We start from the raw sequence: 12,885 nt of genomic DNA, 5'->3' as shown, positions 1-12,885 counted from the left end.
TTTATTAACTTTATTGACACCGTGGGAGCCCCGCATTAGTGTCATATGGCACTTACTGATGGTACAATTCATAAAAATCACGTAAATATTAGCATTAGCTTTTAAACGCGCGATTAAACATCCTTTACAATGTTCTGGTGGTAGCCCACTAGTCCCAGCTTTGCCAATTGCGAAATGGTACCAAAAGTGCTCTTTTTAGTGCCATTTGGAATTTGCAGATGATGGAATTTATAGAAAGCGCGTTAACATAAGCAACAGCTTTTATATTAGCTATTAAACATCTCTCTACGATGTTCTGACAGCCCACTAGCACCAACACTTGAGAAAAGACCCCAAAAGTTCCCTTTTTAGCGCCATGGGGAACTTGCAGATGGTGGAATTTATAAAAAGCACGCACACATATGATCAATAGCTCTAAAGTAAGCCACTAAACATCTCTCAATGATGTTCTGGTAACCCGCTAACCATGGTAGAAAAAGAAAAAGCGCTACCCATGCAAAAACACGATTTTGCTTGTTGTTCAAGGTGGAGGACTGTAGTTCCCCTATATAAGGTTTTCGACCATGCTGATCCTAGTGGTCCACCTTTCATTTTGGTCTGAAGGCATTTTTGGGGTTTCAGGCTTTTTTTCGAAATAACAATAGATTTTATTCTGCAATAAACATTTACTTTTAAGACTAACCGAAATGATAGTTACCATTCCTAAATCAGTTTCAAATGACAATTTTTTTCATTAGGGAGTTTTTATTTCAAAAAATGTTTTTCAACATTTGGATTACGACACAACTGGAAACTGAAAACTTTTCTTGAAAATTTAATATTCCTTTTCTATGTTTTCTAGATAGTTCTAAAAATCGTATGTCCATCCCATATTATAAGAATACGATAAACCATAAGATACGGAGAAAGTTGACAACTGGTAATCCTGAGTAGATCAAACAGAACTGAATTAAAATTTTCTGTATACCGGCTTTCTGTCAAAACAGAATTTACAAAACTAAGCTCTGGATGGAATTTGGCTTACTTCTTAAACTTTAAACCTCGGCAGAAAATAGCACACAAGAGACGCTAAACTCACAGGTAAGTTCTATTGTAATTCTATAATAGACAAAATCAAACTACTGAAGTGAAAAACTGCTTTTTGGACAAGCTAGGTTGACATAGAAGCAAATTGATGTTACTCACAGCTCGCTGAACCAAACTAAGCTGGTTATCCGCAGTGACAAGATTTAGCTTTTGTTCAAAGTCGGAGGGAAAAAAGGATCCAAAGATCCGGAAGAAACCCAATTTATTCCCTATTTGAATAGGACAAATTTTCAAAATAACACGAAGCAATTGGCATCGGTATTTTTGGGTCCCATTTACGTCTAAAATTCCGGTAATACAGATATTTAACAAATATTTTCAAATATTTTCATTGTTTCCACTAAATTATTATTTATCACTGTAAGATGCCGACGTTTAAACTATTAAGTACAATTGATCTTTGCGTATTTCATATTATTAATTTATATGTGTTATTTTTCAGCTATGACTTCATAAAAGGATGGGCTTGAAAATGAAAGACTGTAAATCACTTCTATATATATATATATATATATATATATATATATATATATATATATATATGTTAAATAACAGAGGCATAATTACAGGAAAACCAACGATAGTCTGGAGCCAATTTTCTGGTGGGCATCCTCCGGAAACAAACAAGCGACCAGCAGTTACTCATCTCTCAAACAATACTGAGTGTGGGAGGGTGCCTAGTTGCCCTCCATTTTTTGTCACTTAAAAAGGGCACTAGAACTTTTAATATCCGTTCGAATGAGCCCTCCCGTGCTATTCTAGGACTACTGGGTGGATACGACCACACCTGAAAAAAAAAACAACAAACAAATAAACACGCATCCGTGATCTTTCGTCTGGCATAAAACACAAAATTCCACATTTTTGCAGATAGGAGCTTGAAACCTGTACAGTAGGGTTCTCTGATATGCTGAATCTGATGGTGTGATTTTCATTAAGGTTCTATTACTTTCAAGGGTTGTTTTACCCTTTTTTCTAAAATAAGGCTAATTTTGTCAGGTGCGTAACTTTTGATGGGCAAGACTACACTTGATGAAACTTATATATTTGAAATCAGCATAAAAATTTGATTCTTTTGATGTAGCTATTGGTTTCAAAATTCTGTTTTTTAGAATTTGGTTACTATTGAGCTGGGTTGCTCCCTACTTACAGTTTGTTACCACGAACTGTTTGGTTAGTTTGCTTTAAGCATTTTGTAAAACTGTCAGACTATCGCAGTTTTTTCGCTAGACTTCTGACCATGGAGTTGCCGCTAGCATAGGGCCAAAATCATAGAGGAAGGTCGGTTATCTGCAACTGTGGTCTGAGGAAGTAATTGAAAGAACTTAGAATGCACCAGACTCTTTGATCAAAGAAGAAGCTGTGTTATTACTACTTAGTAGTCATCCCATTACTGAATAATTTTCACCACGTCACATCTCGAGGTTCAAGTCAGACAACAGCCCTTAAGAAAAGATTTGCAGAATTAATGTAGAAGAAAAGATAAGACAATTATTGGTTAGTAAATATCAAAAGATGTAAATAAACAGTTATCTTTGTTACTCTGGATATAACAATTATTCTGGGTCTGACAGTGTATGACCAAAGTCAACAGTTAAGTTAGCAAGACTCACCAATGTGAGCCATTTACAGGGAGCAGCAGTAGTTTCTTTTTACACCAAAATCATATTCTTTCTGCATACATAAAATCAATTGATAGACAAAGGGGTAGGAACAAAAGATATATGGGAAAGACATTCCCAATGCAGATGTATGGAGGGAATGTGCATTAGAATGGTCCATATTTAGCTATGATTCATCTTAATTTTTGCATATATTTAAATTTTTCTTATAAGGGTTTCTCGAGTCCTTGTGTCTTTATTCTACGCTTGCTTTTACAGTATTTACTAAATATTAATATTTAAATAATATAAAATGAGAGTTTTGTGCCAATCAAACTCTTTATAATGTAAATAATAGTCACCCCAATTTAATTATGAAATCCCATATTCAAGAGAAGTCACTAAGGACCAATGAAAAGGAACCATCGTGCTCATTCTTCGTTGCCCTTTGTCATTCTCCTAAATTACCATTCTAATACACATTCCCTCCATACATCTGCATTGGGAATGTCTTTCCCATATATCTTTTGTTCCTACCCCTTTGTCTATCAATTGATTTTATGTTCAATCATGGGTCCTTATTAGTGGATTGCATAAGTATTGTTTCTTCTTAGCAGAGTTCTGGCGGAAGGAAATAGCTTTTTCAACCCCCTACTAAAGGAAATTCGATGCGATATTTTTTCTAGAGCAGCTCACCTTCTGTAGCTGTTACTTGTTCTATCAATTAGTTCTATCTATTGTTCTTATTACTTTAGCTATTACTTGTTCTATCCTTAGGGGGTAGCAATACTTACATTTTAAAGGGGTTCAAGCTTAATATGAAAAGACAATGTAGAAGCCTCTCCAATTACCTCGACAAATCACTAATAACGAACGAAATAAAAAATAAAACTCGACAATTTAGAAAGTTTTGAACTATCTAAATGTCTTTCCTCGGGATTAAATTGGGAATCTGCCAAAATCTAGGCGTAAGATTAATATCTGTTTGAGCCTATTCCAATTAAAAATACCCAATCACAACTATATTATTGCTTGAATAAGATATAAAACAGGAGTTCAGGGCCATAGTAAGGATTGACTGTCTACTAGTTCCAACATCTCTCTAAGGTTTGAAAAAATGCAATTTTTCTGTAAATTTTGCTGATGAACACAAGATCCTAAATAGCCACCAAGTAAACTATCTTGGTCCCCCCCCCAAAAAAAAATAAATGAAATCCTCAAGGAGTCTTCGTGCCTGAGGTATGAACAGAATAATATTTTGAAGGGGTAAGAATATCACTACGCATTAGATGACATGAAAGTAGAACGTTAAACATTTTTCAACATTTCACATGGAGGGGCTGGTCTTAAAAACTTGCAAGAAGGCACAATCTATTGGAGAATCGAAATTTTGAATAGAACCAAAGGTATTTAAAAACAACAGGTTCTTCTCTAGTGTCCTTTATTTCTAACGCTCTCCGGCAATCCCTATGATATCAGATCAATATTTTGAGATAGTCATTCTGTTCAAAGTAGTCAAAAGAACCAATAAATGTGCCTACGAGAGTGACGAGATCCACAAATTCAGCATAGGCCGTAAATTACGCAAATTGCTAGTTGTTTACCGACAAGTTTCATAGATGAAAAATGTGGCATATTTGATCTTGGGGGTCTGATTGGCTCGTAACTTGCAGGGATTGCTCCTGGGCCACGAGAGGTTACACGTTTTGCTGGGAGGGAAAGGGTAATAGAAGACCTGGATTTGGTCCAAAGTTTGTTCTTTTCTGAACGGCTTGAAACTTAAAACGGCGAGTCCACGGGCCAAAGATTGTCGAATGTACAGAAACAGTTTAGTTTTAGGACACGGGCTTACTACAGCTGGAAAAAGGGCCAAAAAGATCCAAAACTTATTTTAAATCCACTTGAAACTCATATTTTTAAGTCTCCAGGCCATGGAGACCCCAATGTACAAGAAAATTTAAAACAAGGATTTTGCTCCATCAAAATGGCACCCAAAAAGGGCCAGAATCTTGTTTTTAGTTTGAGGACGGGTCCCCTAAATATAAGGTTCAAAAATGGCTCAACACATTTGTTCTTCATTGACTTGAAACATTCAAGGACTGGCGTTTGAAAAATCGATTAAAAATGAGAAAAATATAAAAAAAACTTGGCCAAATGAATCAGAAGAATCATCAAAAGAATTGAATTTTGATGCTTATTTAAAATATATAAAATTCATCGAATTTAATGTTATCCATCAAAAGTTACGCCTGAGATAATTTGCTCAATTTTTGGGGGAAATATCCCCAAAACATCAAGTGATCTTATGAAAATCACAACATCAGATTCAGTATATCAGAGAACCGTACTGTAGAGGTTTTAAGCTCCTGTGAGCAATTAAATAAATAAAAAAAAGTTTTCTTTAACTGAAAGTAAGGAGTGACATTAACACTTAAAACGAACATAAATTATTCCGTATATGAAAGGGGCTGTCCCCTCCTCAAGGCCCGGTTTTTACGCTAGAGTTTGACTCTTTCTCACAACTCCACTTTATAAAAAATAAAAAATAAACTTTAGCGTAAAGAGTGGGGCGTTGAGGAGGGGACATCCCCTTTCATATACGGGATAATTTCCGTTCGTTTTAAGTTTTAATGTCGCTCCTTACTTTCAGTCAAAAAACTTATTTTTTTATTTAGTTTCTGGAGTTTTTTGAATTAATGCAGGTTTTGAATTTGGCTCACCGTACATGAACAATTAAAACGAAATTTGGTTATTAATTTTACTTTTTTTTAACTAATAATAACCTTATAATAATCTAAGTTTGATTTTTGTTCCAGTTGTTTAAGAATGACTCCTGAATCACAAAGGCTGTTTAATTAGAATAATAACCTCTTTTAAAATAAAAAAAAGAAACTTAAGCGTAAGAGCGAGCTATTGAAGAGAGGTAACCCATCTCATATACGTAATATTTTCTGTTTGTTTAATTTTTAATGTTGCTTCTTACTTTAAGTTGAAAAATCCTGTTTTTTTTTAAATTGCTGATAGTTTTTTAAATAATGTCAGGAAATCTAGACCCCCTCCTAGGAAAATTCCCTTCCCCCACGAGAAATCTCTCCACGGAAAGATTCTCCCACGTAACTTAAATTAGCGATATTTGCGGAACTAACTTTGTAAGGCCTAATAACAAAACGGTCGAAAAGGTCGAAACTATTTTTATGAGCAAATCATAGGCAGCGCGCTAGCGCTGCCTAAGTAAAGAACGAAATGGGCACAATGTGTTTTTTTTCTCCAACCGGTCACTTCGTATCCAAGGAGTTGTCGTAGAAACTTCGAAAAGGGCTAATTCGATTGGAAATTGGAGTGGCTAGTACCCTTTTTAATAGTAGAAAGTGCAACTAGCCCCCCCCCCTTCCCACGCCCATCATTCCCCCAAACACATCCAATCAAAATTTTGACATAGCCATTTTGTTCAGCTTAGTTGATTTCCAGACAGAAAATATGTTTTTGAGGAGGACACTCCCCCACAACCCTCGGGGCAAGGGTTTTAAGTTATGCCCTGAGGGCATAAAAGAACGATTTTGGCACAATGTACTATTTATTTATTTTTCCTTTAGAGCAGGTAGATTCATATGGGATGGGGCTTCGTAGGAACTTCAAAAACGGCTCATTCGATTGGAAACTGAGAGTTCTTGTGCCCTTTTTAATAGTCGAGTTATTGGAGGGCAACTAGCCCCCCCATGCCCATCATTCCCCCAAACACATCCAATCAAAATTTTGAGATAGCCATTTTGTTCAGCGTAGTTGATTTCCAGATAGAAAATATGTTTTTGAGGAGGAAACTCCCCACAGTCCTCAGGGTAAGTGTTTTAAGCTATGTCCTGGGGGCAAATAAGGTTTTTAAAGAAGGCGTTGTCGTAGAAACTTCAAAAAAATCTTATTCGAATGGAAATTCGAAGGGCTAGTGCCCTTTTTAATAGTCGAAAGTGATTGGAGGACAACTAGTCCCCTCCACGCCCATTATTCCCCCAAACACATCCAATAAAAATTTTGAAATAGCCATTTTGTTCAGCGTAGTTGATTACCAGATGGAAAATATATTTTTGAGCAGCACACTCTCCCACAACCCTCAGGGCAAGGATTATAAGTTATGCAATGGGGGCATATAAGGTTTTTATTGAAATCTTTGTCGTAGATACTTTAAGAAGGGCTCGTTCGGTTTGAATTTCAAAAGGATAGTAGACCAGGGCACTTCGTATCGAAGGAGTTGTCGTGGGAACTTCGAAAAGGGCTCATTCGATTGAAAATAGAAAGGGCTGATGCCCTTTTTAATAGTCGAAAGCGATTTGAGGGCAACTAATCCCCCTTCCACTCCCAACCTCCCAAGCCAACCCTCCCATTTCTTATCTTAAAATTTAAGCAAATCAAAATAGCGTAAGTGTATCCAAGCTATCAAAGAAAGTAAACAGATTTTTTTGCGAATGGTATCAAGTTTTCCATTCCAGGTCAACTAGAGGAGGTGTGAAACGAAATTAAACAGTACTATTTGTGTCCAGATTTTTAAAAGGTTGTATGTTGTTATAAATTGCTGAAAATTTTTCTCCAGCATACAAATAGCAGGCCAAACTAAAAAGTCTTAAAAAACGATAAGATTTAAAGTATTATTTTCTTTTTCCCTGAAAAGTCTATGTCAATATCAAACGAAACAGAAATTAATTTAAAAACTTTTTCAACAAAATAAGTTTTTCAAAGAAAAGTAAAGAACTCCATTAAACAAAAAATGAGCAAAAATAAAATCAAATAATCTACCAAGCGTGAAAGTACTACAAATCAGCATCGATAGATAAATGAAACCCAAGACGAACAGAAATTACAATAATTAGCCGAGTCAAACTCAAAACGAGCAGAAATTAACATAAGTTGGGCGCAAAACCCCAAGGCCAGAACAAAATTTGCACTTTACTGAAAAAATACAAATGAATGTGCATTGTCAGTTTAATATACATATACTGATATTTAGTAATCAAAATGTTAATATTATTTCATTTATTAAATTTATAAAAGTAAAAACATTTATAGTTTTTCAGTAAAGTGCAAATTTTGTTCTGGCCTTGGGAAGGCATAGGGGTTTTGCGCCCAACTTATGTTAATTTCTGCTCGTTTTGAGTTTGACTCGGTTAATTATTGTAATTTCTGCTCGTTTTGGGTTTCATTTATTTATCGATGCTGATTTGTAGTTTACGCTTGGTAGATTATTTGATTTTACTTTTGCTCATTTTTTGTTTAATGGAGTTCTTTACTTTTCTTTGAAAAACCTATTTTATGGAAAAGGTTTTTAAAACTAATTACGTAGTAAAATGATTCTTTTTAGACTGAAAGATGTCGTAGACAAAGTTTTAAGAGAAGAACAGTGCGGTTTTAGAAAAGGTAGAGGATGTGTTGACCAAATTTTCACTCTTAGGTTAATAATTGAGAAGTGCCTGAGTTGTCAAACATCTTTGGTCCTCAGTTTTATAGATTATGAGCAAGCGTTCGATTTTGTCGATAGAAGAGCTTTAGTAAAGTTTTTATCCTTGTATGGTATTAATTAAAAAAAACTTTCCAAAAAATAAGTTTTTGAAAGAAAAGTAAAAGCCATTCCAAACTAGCTCAGCAGATGCAAAAACCTGATAAAAATTAAAATGAAAACGACCAGAAATTACTGTTAAAGAATAAATGAAACCCAAAACAAACAGAAATGAGATAAAAAATCATAGCCAAAAACATCCAACAAGTAATAACATAAATCAATAAATAAATCTTAAAGCGAGTAGTGCTTAGATTGAATATGAAAATCAAGCTTAAAACGAAAACAAATATTTTGCTATTAAAGTATAAATGAAACTTAAAACGAACAGAAATTAAATACACAATCAATGCGAACAAACATACAATATATATTAATGAAAATGAATAAATAAATCTTCAAACGAGTGAAACTTAAATTGAATATGCAAAGCAAGTTTGAATCGATTAAAAATAACTACAAACAAGAGTTTGGGTATCGTCTCACTGCAGAAGCCTAAAACCTACTGTATCATTGGCACTTTACTGAAAAAAATTGTTTGAAATATTTTCACCTTTGTAACTTTAAGAAATCAAAAATTAATTAATATTTTAGGGAATAAATATCAGCTATGTATATTAAATTGACAATGCACATTCTTTTTCAGTAAACTCATTTGATTTTTTTTTCAGTAAAGTAAAAATTATATTCTGGCTTTTAGAAGGCATAGGGGTTTTGAACCCTACTCACATTAATTTATGCTCGTTTTGAGTTTGACTCTCATATTTATTTTAGTTTTTGTCCGTTTTGGGTTTCATTCATTTATTGATACTGATTTGGGGTAGTTGTATGCTTTGTAGATTATATGATAGTCCGGACGCCAGGTGTGGAAACTGTGAAACATACCACGACGGAATGGGGCTGCTACGAGAATTAGCCTGCCCTCCACCCCCTAAATTGACCATGCGGTTTCAAAAATACCAATGGCACTTGCTTGCGAGTGGTGGAACACTCCGAAACTTGACATTTTATTATATTTTGGTGTTTCATGCAAGAAAATGCATATTCCACAAAGTTTGAGGTGCAGTTTTCCGCTCAAATAGAAATGCCTAAAAGCCATAGAATGTTTTCATAACAAACTAACACGATTAGTTACAAAAAATGGCAGAGTTAATAAAAATGGCATGTCTTGAACAGTCTTGGAAAGTATAAACAAAATCAAACTGAATATTAGATACATAATGATATTAATTGTTAAAAGATCCATCAGTTCAAAATTTTTTTTCACTGTAATTTTTATTTTCATTTTCAATGCTGTAAGAACTGGAAAATAATAAATTTGTAATATACGAGTAATTCGTTTTCAGTGAAGCAGCAATGACGCAGAAGGCTTTAGGTTTTTACAGTTAAAGAAGGGGGCAGTATCCAAATTTTGCTTGTAGTGAAACTATATTTGTCTTGACCAATCTTGAAAAGAACTAATACATTAAACTGAATATTTGATGCATAATGATATTAATTGCTAAAAGCTCATCAGTTCAAAATTTTACTGTAATTTTAAAATTTATTTTCAATATTAAGTACAAAAGAAAACATGTGTAATATAATTCATTTTCAGTAAAGCGCCAATGACGCAGTAGGTTTTAGGCTTCTGCAGTGAGACGATACCCAAACTCTTGTTTGTAGTTATTTTTATTCGATTCAAACTTGATTTGCATATTCAATTTAAGTTTCACTCGTTTTAAGATTTATTCATTCATTTACATTAATATATATTGTATGTTTGTTCGCATTGATTGTTTATTTAATTTCTGTTCGTTTATACTTTAACAGCAAAATATTTGTCTTCGTTTTAAGCTTGATTTTCATATTCAATCTAAGCATTAATCGCTTTAAGATCTATTTATTCATTTATATTATTACTTGTTGTATGTATTTTGCTATGATTGTTTATTTAATTCTGTTGGTTTTGGGTTTCATTTATTCTTTAATAGTAATTTCTGGTCGTTTTGAGTTTGAATTTTAACAGGTATTTGTATCTCCAGAGCTTAAGTTTAAAATGGCCTTTAATTTCCTTTGAAAAACTTATTTTTCGGAAAGTTTGTTTTAATTAAGTTTGTTCGTTTTTGATTGCAAAAAGTTTCAAGTTTTTATGGCATAGGAGGTGCTTACTGTCCGATTATTCTAGACTTTAAAAAACGGATCTAGAGCTTTCAATTTAAATCGAATAAGGCTTTTTTTCAAAGTCTATACGATTACCTCTTTGATAAAAACCTTATATATGAACAATAGACAGCTTGCATAACTTGTGGAGAGCGATTGACAACAATGAATGGATTGAAAAATAGCTCCAATAAGGGAGTTTAGACCATTTCACTTGCTGACACAAAGGGATCACGACTGTTTGGAATTGACCTTAATAGGAATTTGTGTGCCAAAGCAATTTTGCATCTTTCATAGAGTAAGTATTTTAACCTTATAATTGGATAATTATAATAGATTTCCTATGTGTTCTTCCCATACAAAACCCCTAACCATAAGTTATAAACCCCCCTTAATAAGTTATGCCCCAGGGCATAACTTACAACGCCTACCCCTGGGCCCTGGTGGGCTATGTCGACACCGGAGTTTTTTGTTATCGGAACTTTGAACTATCTTAACAAAATGTCTATCTCAAAATTTTTATCTGATGCATCTAGGGCGTGGAGGAGGGAGAGGGGCTAATTGCCCTTCAGTCTCTTTTGACTCTTAAAAAGTGAACAAGAACTTTCAATTTTCAATCAAATGAGCCCTCTCTAAAGTTTATACGAGCATCCCTTCCATAAGGAATTATATGAAGGATTCGGAGAATCCTTAAATTACAACCCTTGCCCTGAGGGCTTTGGGGGAGTTGTAATCCTGAAAGACCTAATTTCCAGAACTTAAAACTATGTTTAATAAAATGGCTGTCTTACAATTTTGATTGGATGTGTTTGGGGAAAAGATGGGCTTGGGAGGGGGGTTAGTTGCCCTCAAATCACTTTCGACTATTACACAGGGCACTAGCCCTCGGAATTTCCAATCGAATGAGCCTTTTTTGAATATGCACCCAGGGCATAACTTAAAACCCTTGCCCTGAGGGTTGTGGGGGATTGTTCTCCTCAAAAACATATTTTCTATCTGGAAATCAACTACGCTGAACAAAATGGCTATCTAACAATGTTGATTGGATGTGTTGGGGGGAATGATGGGCGTGGGGGGGGGGCTAGTTGCCCTCCAATCAGTTTCGACTATTAATAAGGGCACTAGCCCTTTGAATTTTCAATTGAATGTGCCTGTTTTGAAGTTTATACGACAACGCCTTCTATAAAAACCTTACATGCCCCCAAGGCATAACTTAAAACTCTTGTCCTGAGGGTTGTGGGGGAGTGTTCTGCTCAAAAACATATTTTCTATCTGGAAATCAACTACACTGAACAAAAGGGCTATCTCAAAAGTTTGCTTGGATGTGTTTGAAGAAATGTCGGGCGTGGGGGCATAACTTATACCCCCAGGGCATAACTTAAAACCCTTGCCCAAAGGGTTGTGGGGGAGTGTCCTCCTCAAAAATATATTTTCAATCTGGAAATCAACTACGCTGAACAAAAATGGCTATCTCAAAACTTTTATTGGATGTGTTTGGGGAAAAGGTGGGCGTGAGAGGGGGGTTAGTTGCCCTCAAATCACCTTTCGACTATTACAAAGGGCACTAGCCCTCGGAATTTCCAATCGAATGAGTATTTTTTGAAGTTTCTACGACACCGCCTTCTATAAAAACCTTATATGCCCCAGGCGAAAACTTAAAACCTTTGCCCTGAGGGTTGTGGGGGATTGTCCTCCTCAAAAACATATTTTCTATCTGGAAATCAACTACGCTAAACTAAATGGCTATCTTAAAATTTTGATTGGATGTGTTTGGGGGAATGATGGGCGTGGGGGGGGGGGCTAGTTGCCCTCTAATCACTTTCGACTATTAAAAAGGGCACTAGCCCTTTGAATTTCCAATTGAATGTGCCTGTTTTGAAGTTTCTACGACAAAGCCTTCTATATAAACCTTATATGCCCCCAGGGCATAACTTAAAACTGTTGCCCTGAGGGTCGTGGGGGAGTGTCCTCCTCAAAAACATATTTTCAATCTTGAAATCAACTACGCTGAACAAAATAGCTATCTGAAAATTTTGATTGGATGTGTTTGGGGGAATGATGGGCGTGGGGGGGGCTAGTTGCCCTCCAATCATTTTTGACTATTAAAAAGGGCACTAGCCCTTTAATTTCCAATCGAATGAGCCTGTTTTGAAGTTTCTACGACAACGCCTTCTATAAAAACCTTATATACCCCCAGGGCATAACTTAAAACCCTTGCCCTGAGGGTTGTGGGGGAGTGTCCTCCTCAAAAATATATTTTCTCTCTGGAAATCAACTACACTGAACAAAATGGCTATGTCAAATTTTTGATTGGATGTGTTTGAGGAAATGATGGGCATGGGAGGGGGGAGGGGGGCTAGTTACACTCTAATCACTTTCGACTATTGAAAAGGGCACTAGCTTTTTAATTTTCAATCGAATGAGCCGGTTTTGATGTTTCTACGACAACGCTTTCTATAAAAACCTTATATGCCCCCAGGGCATAACTTAAAACTCTTGCCCTGAGGGTTGTGG

The sequence above is a fragment of the Artemia sp. Qi Xiang Cuo genome, chromosome 2 (genome assembly GCF_049724085.1).
Source record: "Artemia sp. Qi Xiang Cuo chromosome 2, ASM4972408v1, whole genome shotgun sequence".
Lineage (NCBI taxonomy): Eukaryota > Metazoa > Arthropoda > Branchiopoda > Anostraca > Artemiidae > Artemia > Artemia sp. Qi Xiang Cuo.
The sequence above is the reverse complement of the archived record's forward strand: the minus strand, read 5'-3'. Positions refer to the sequence as shown.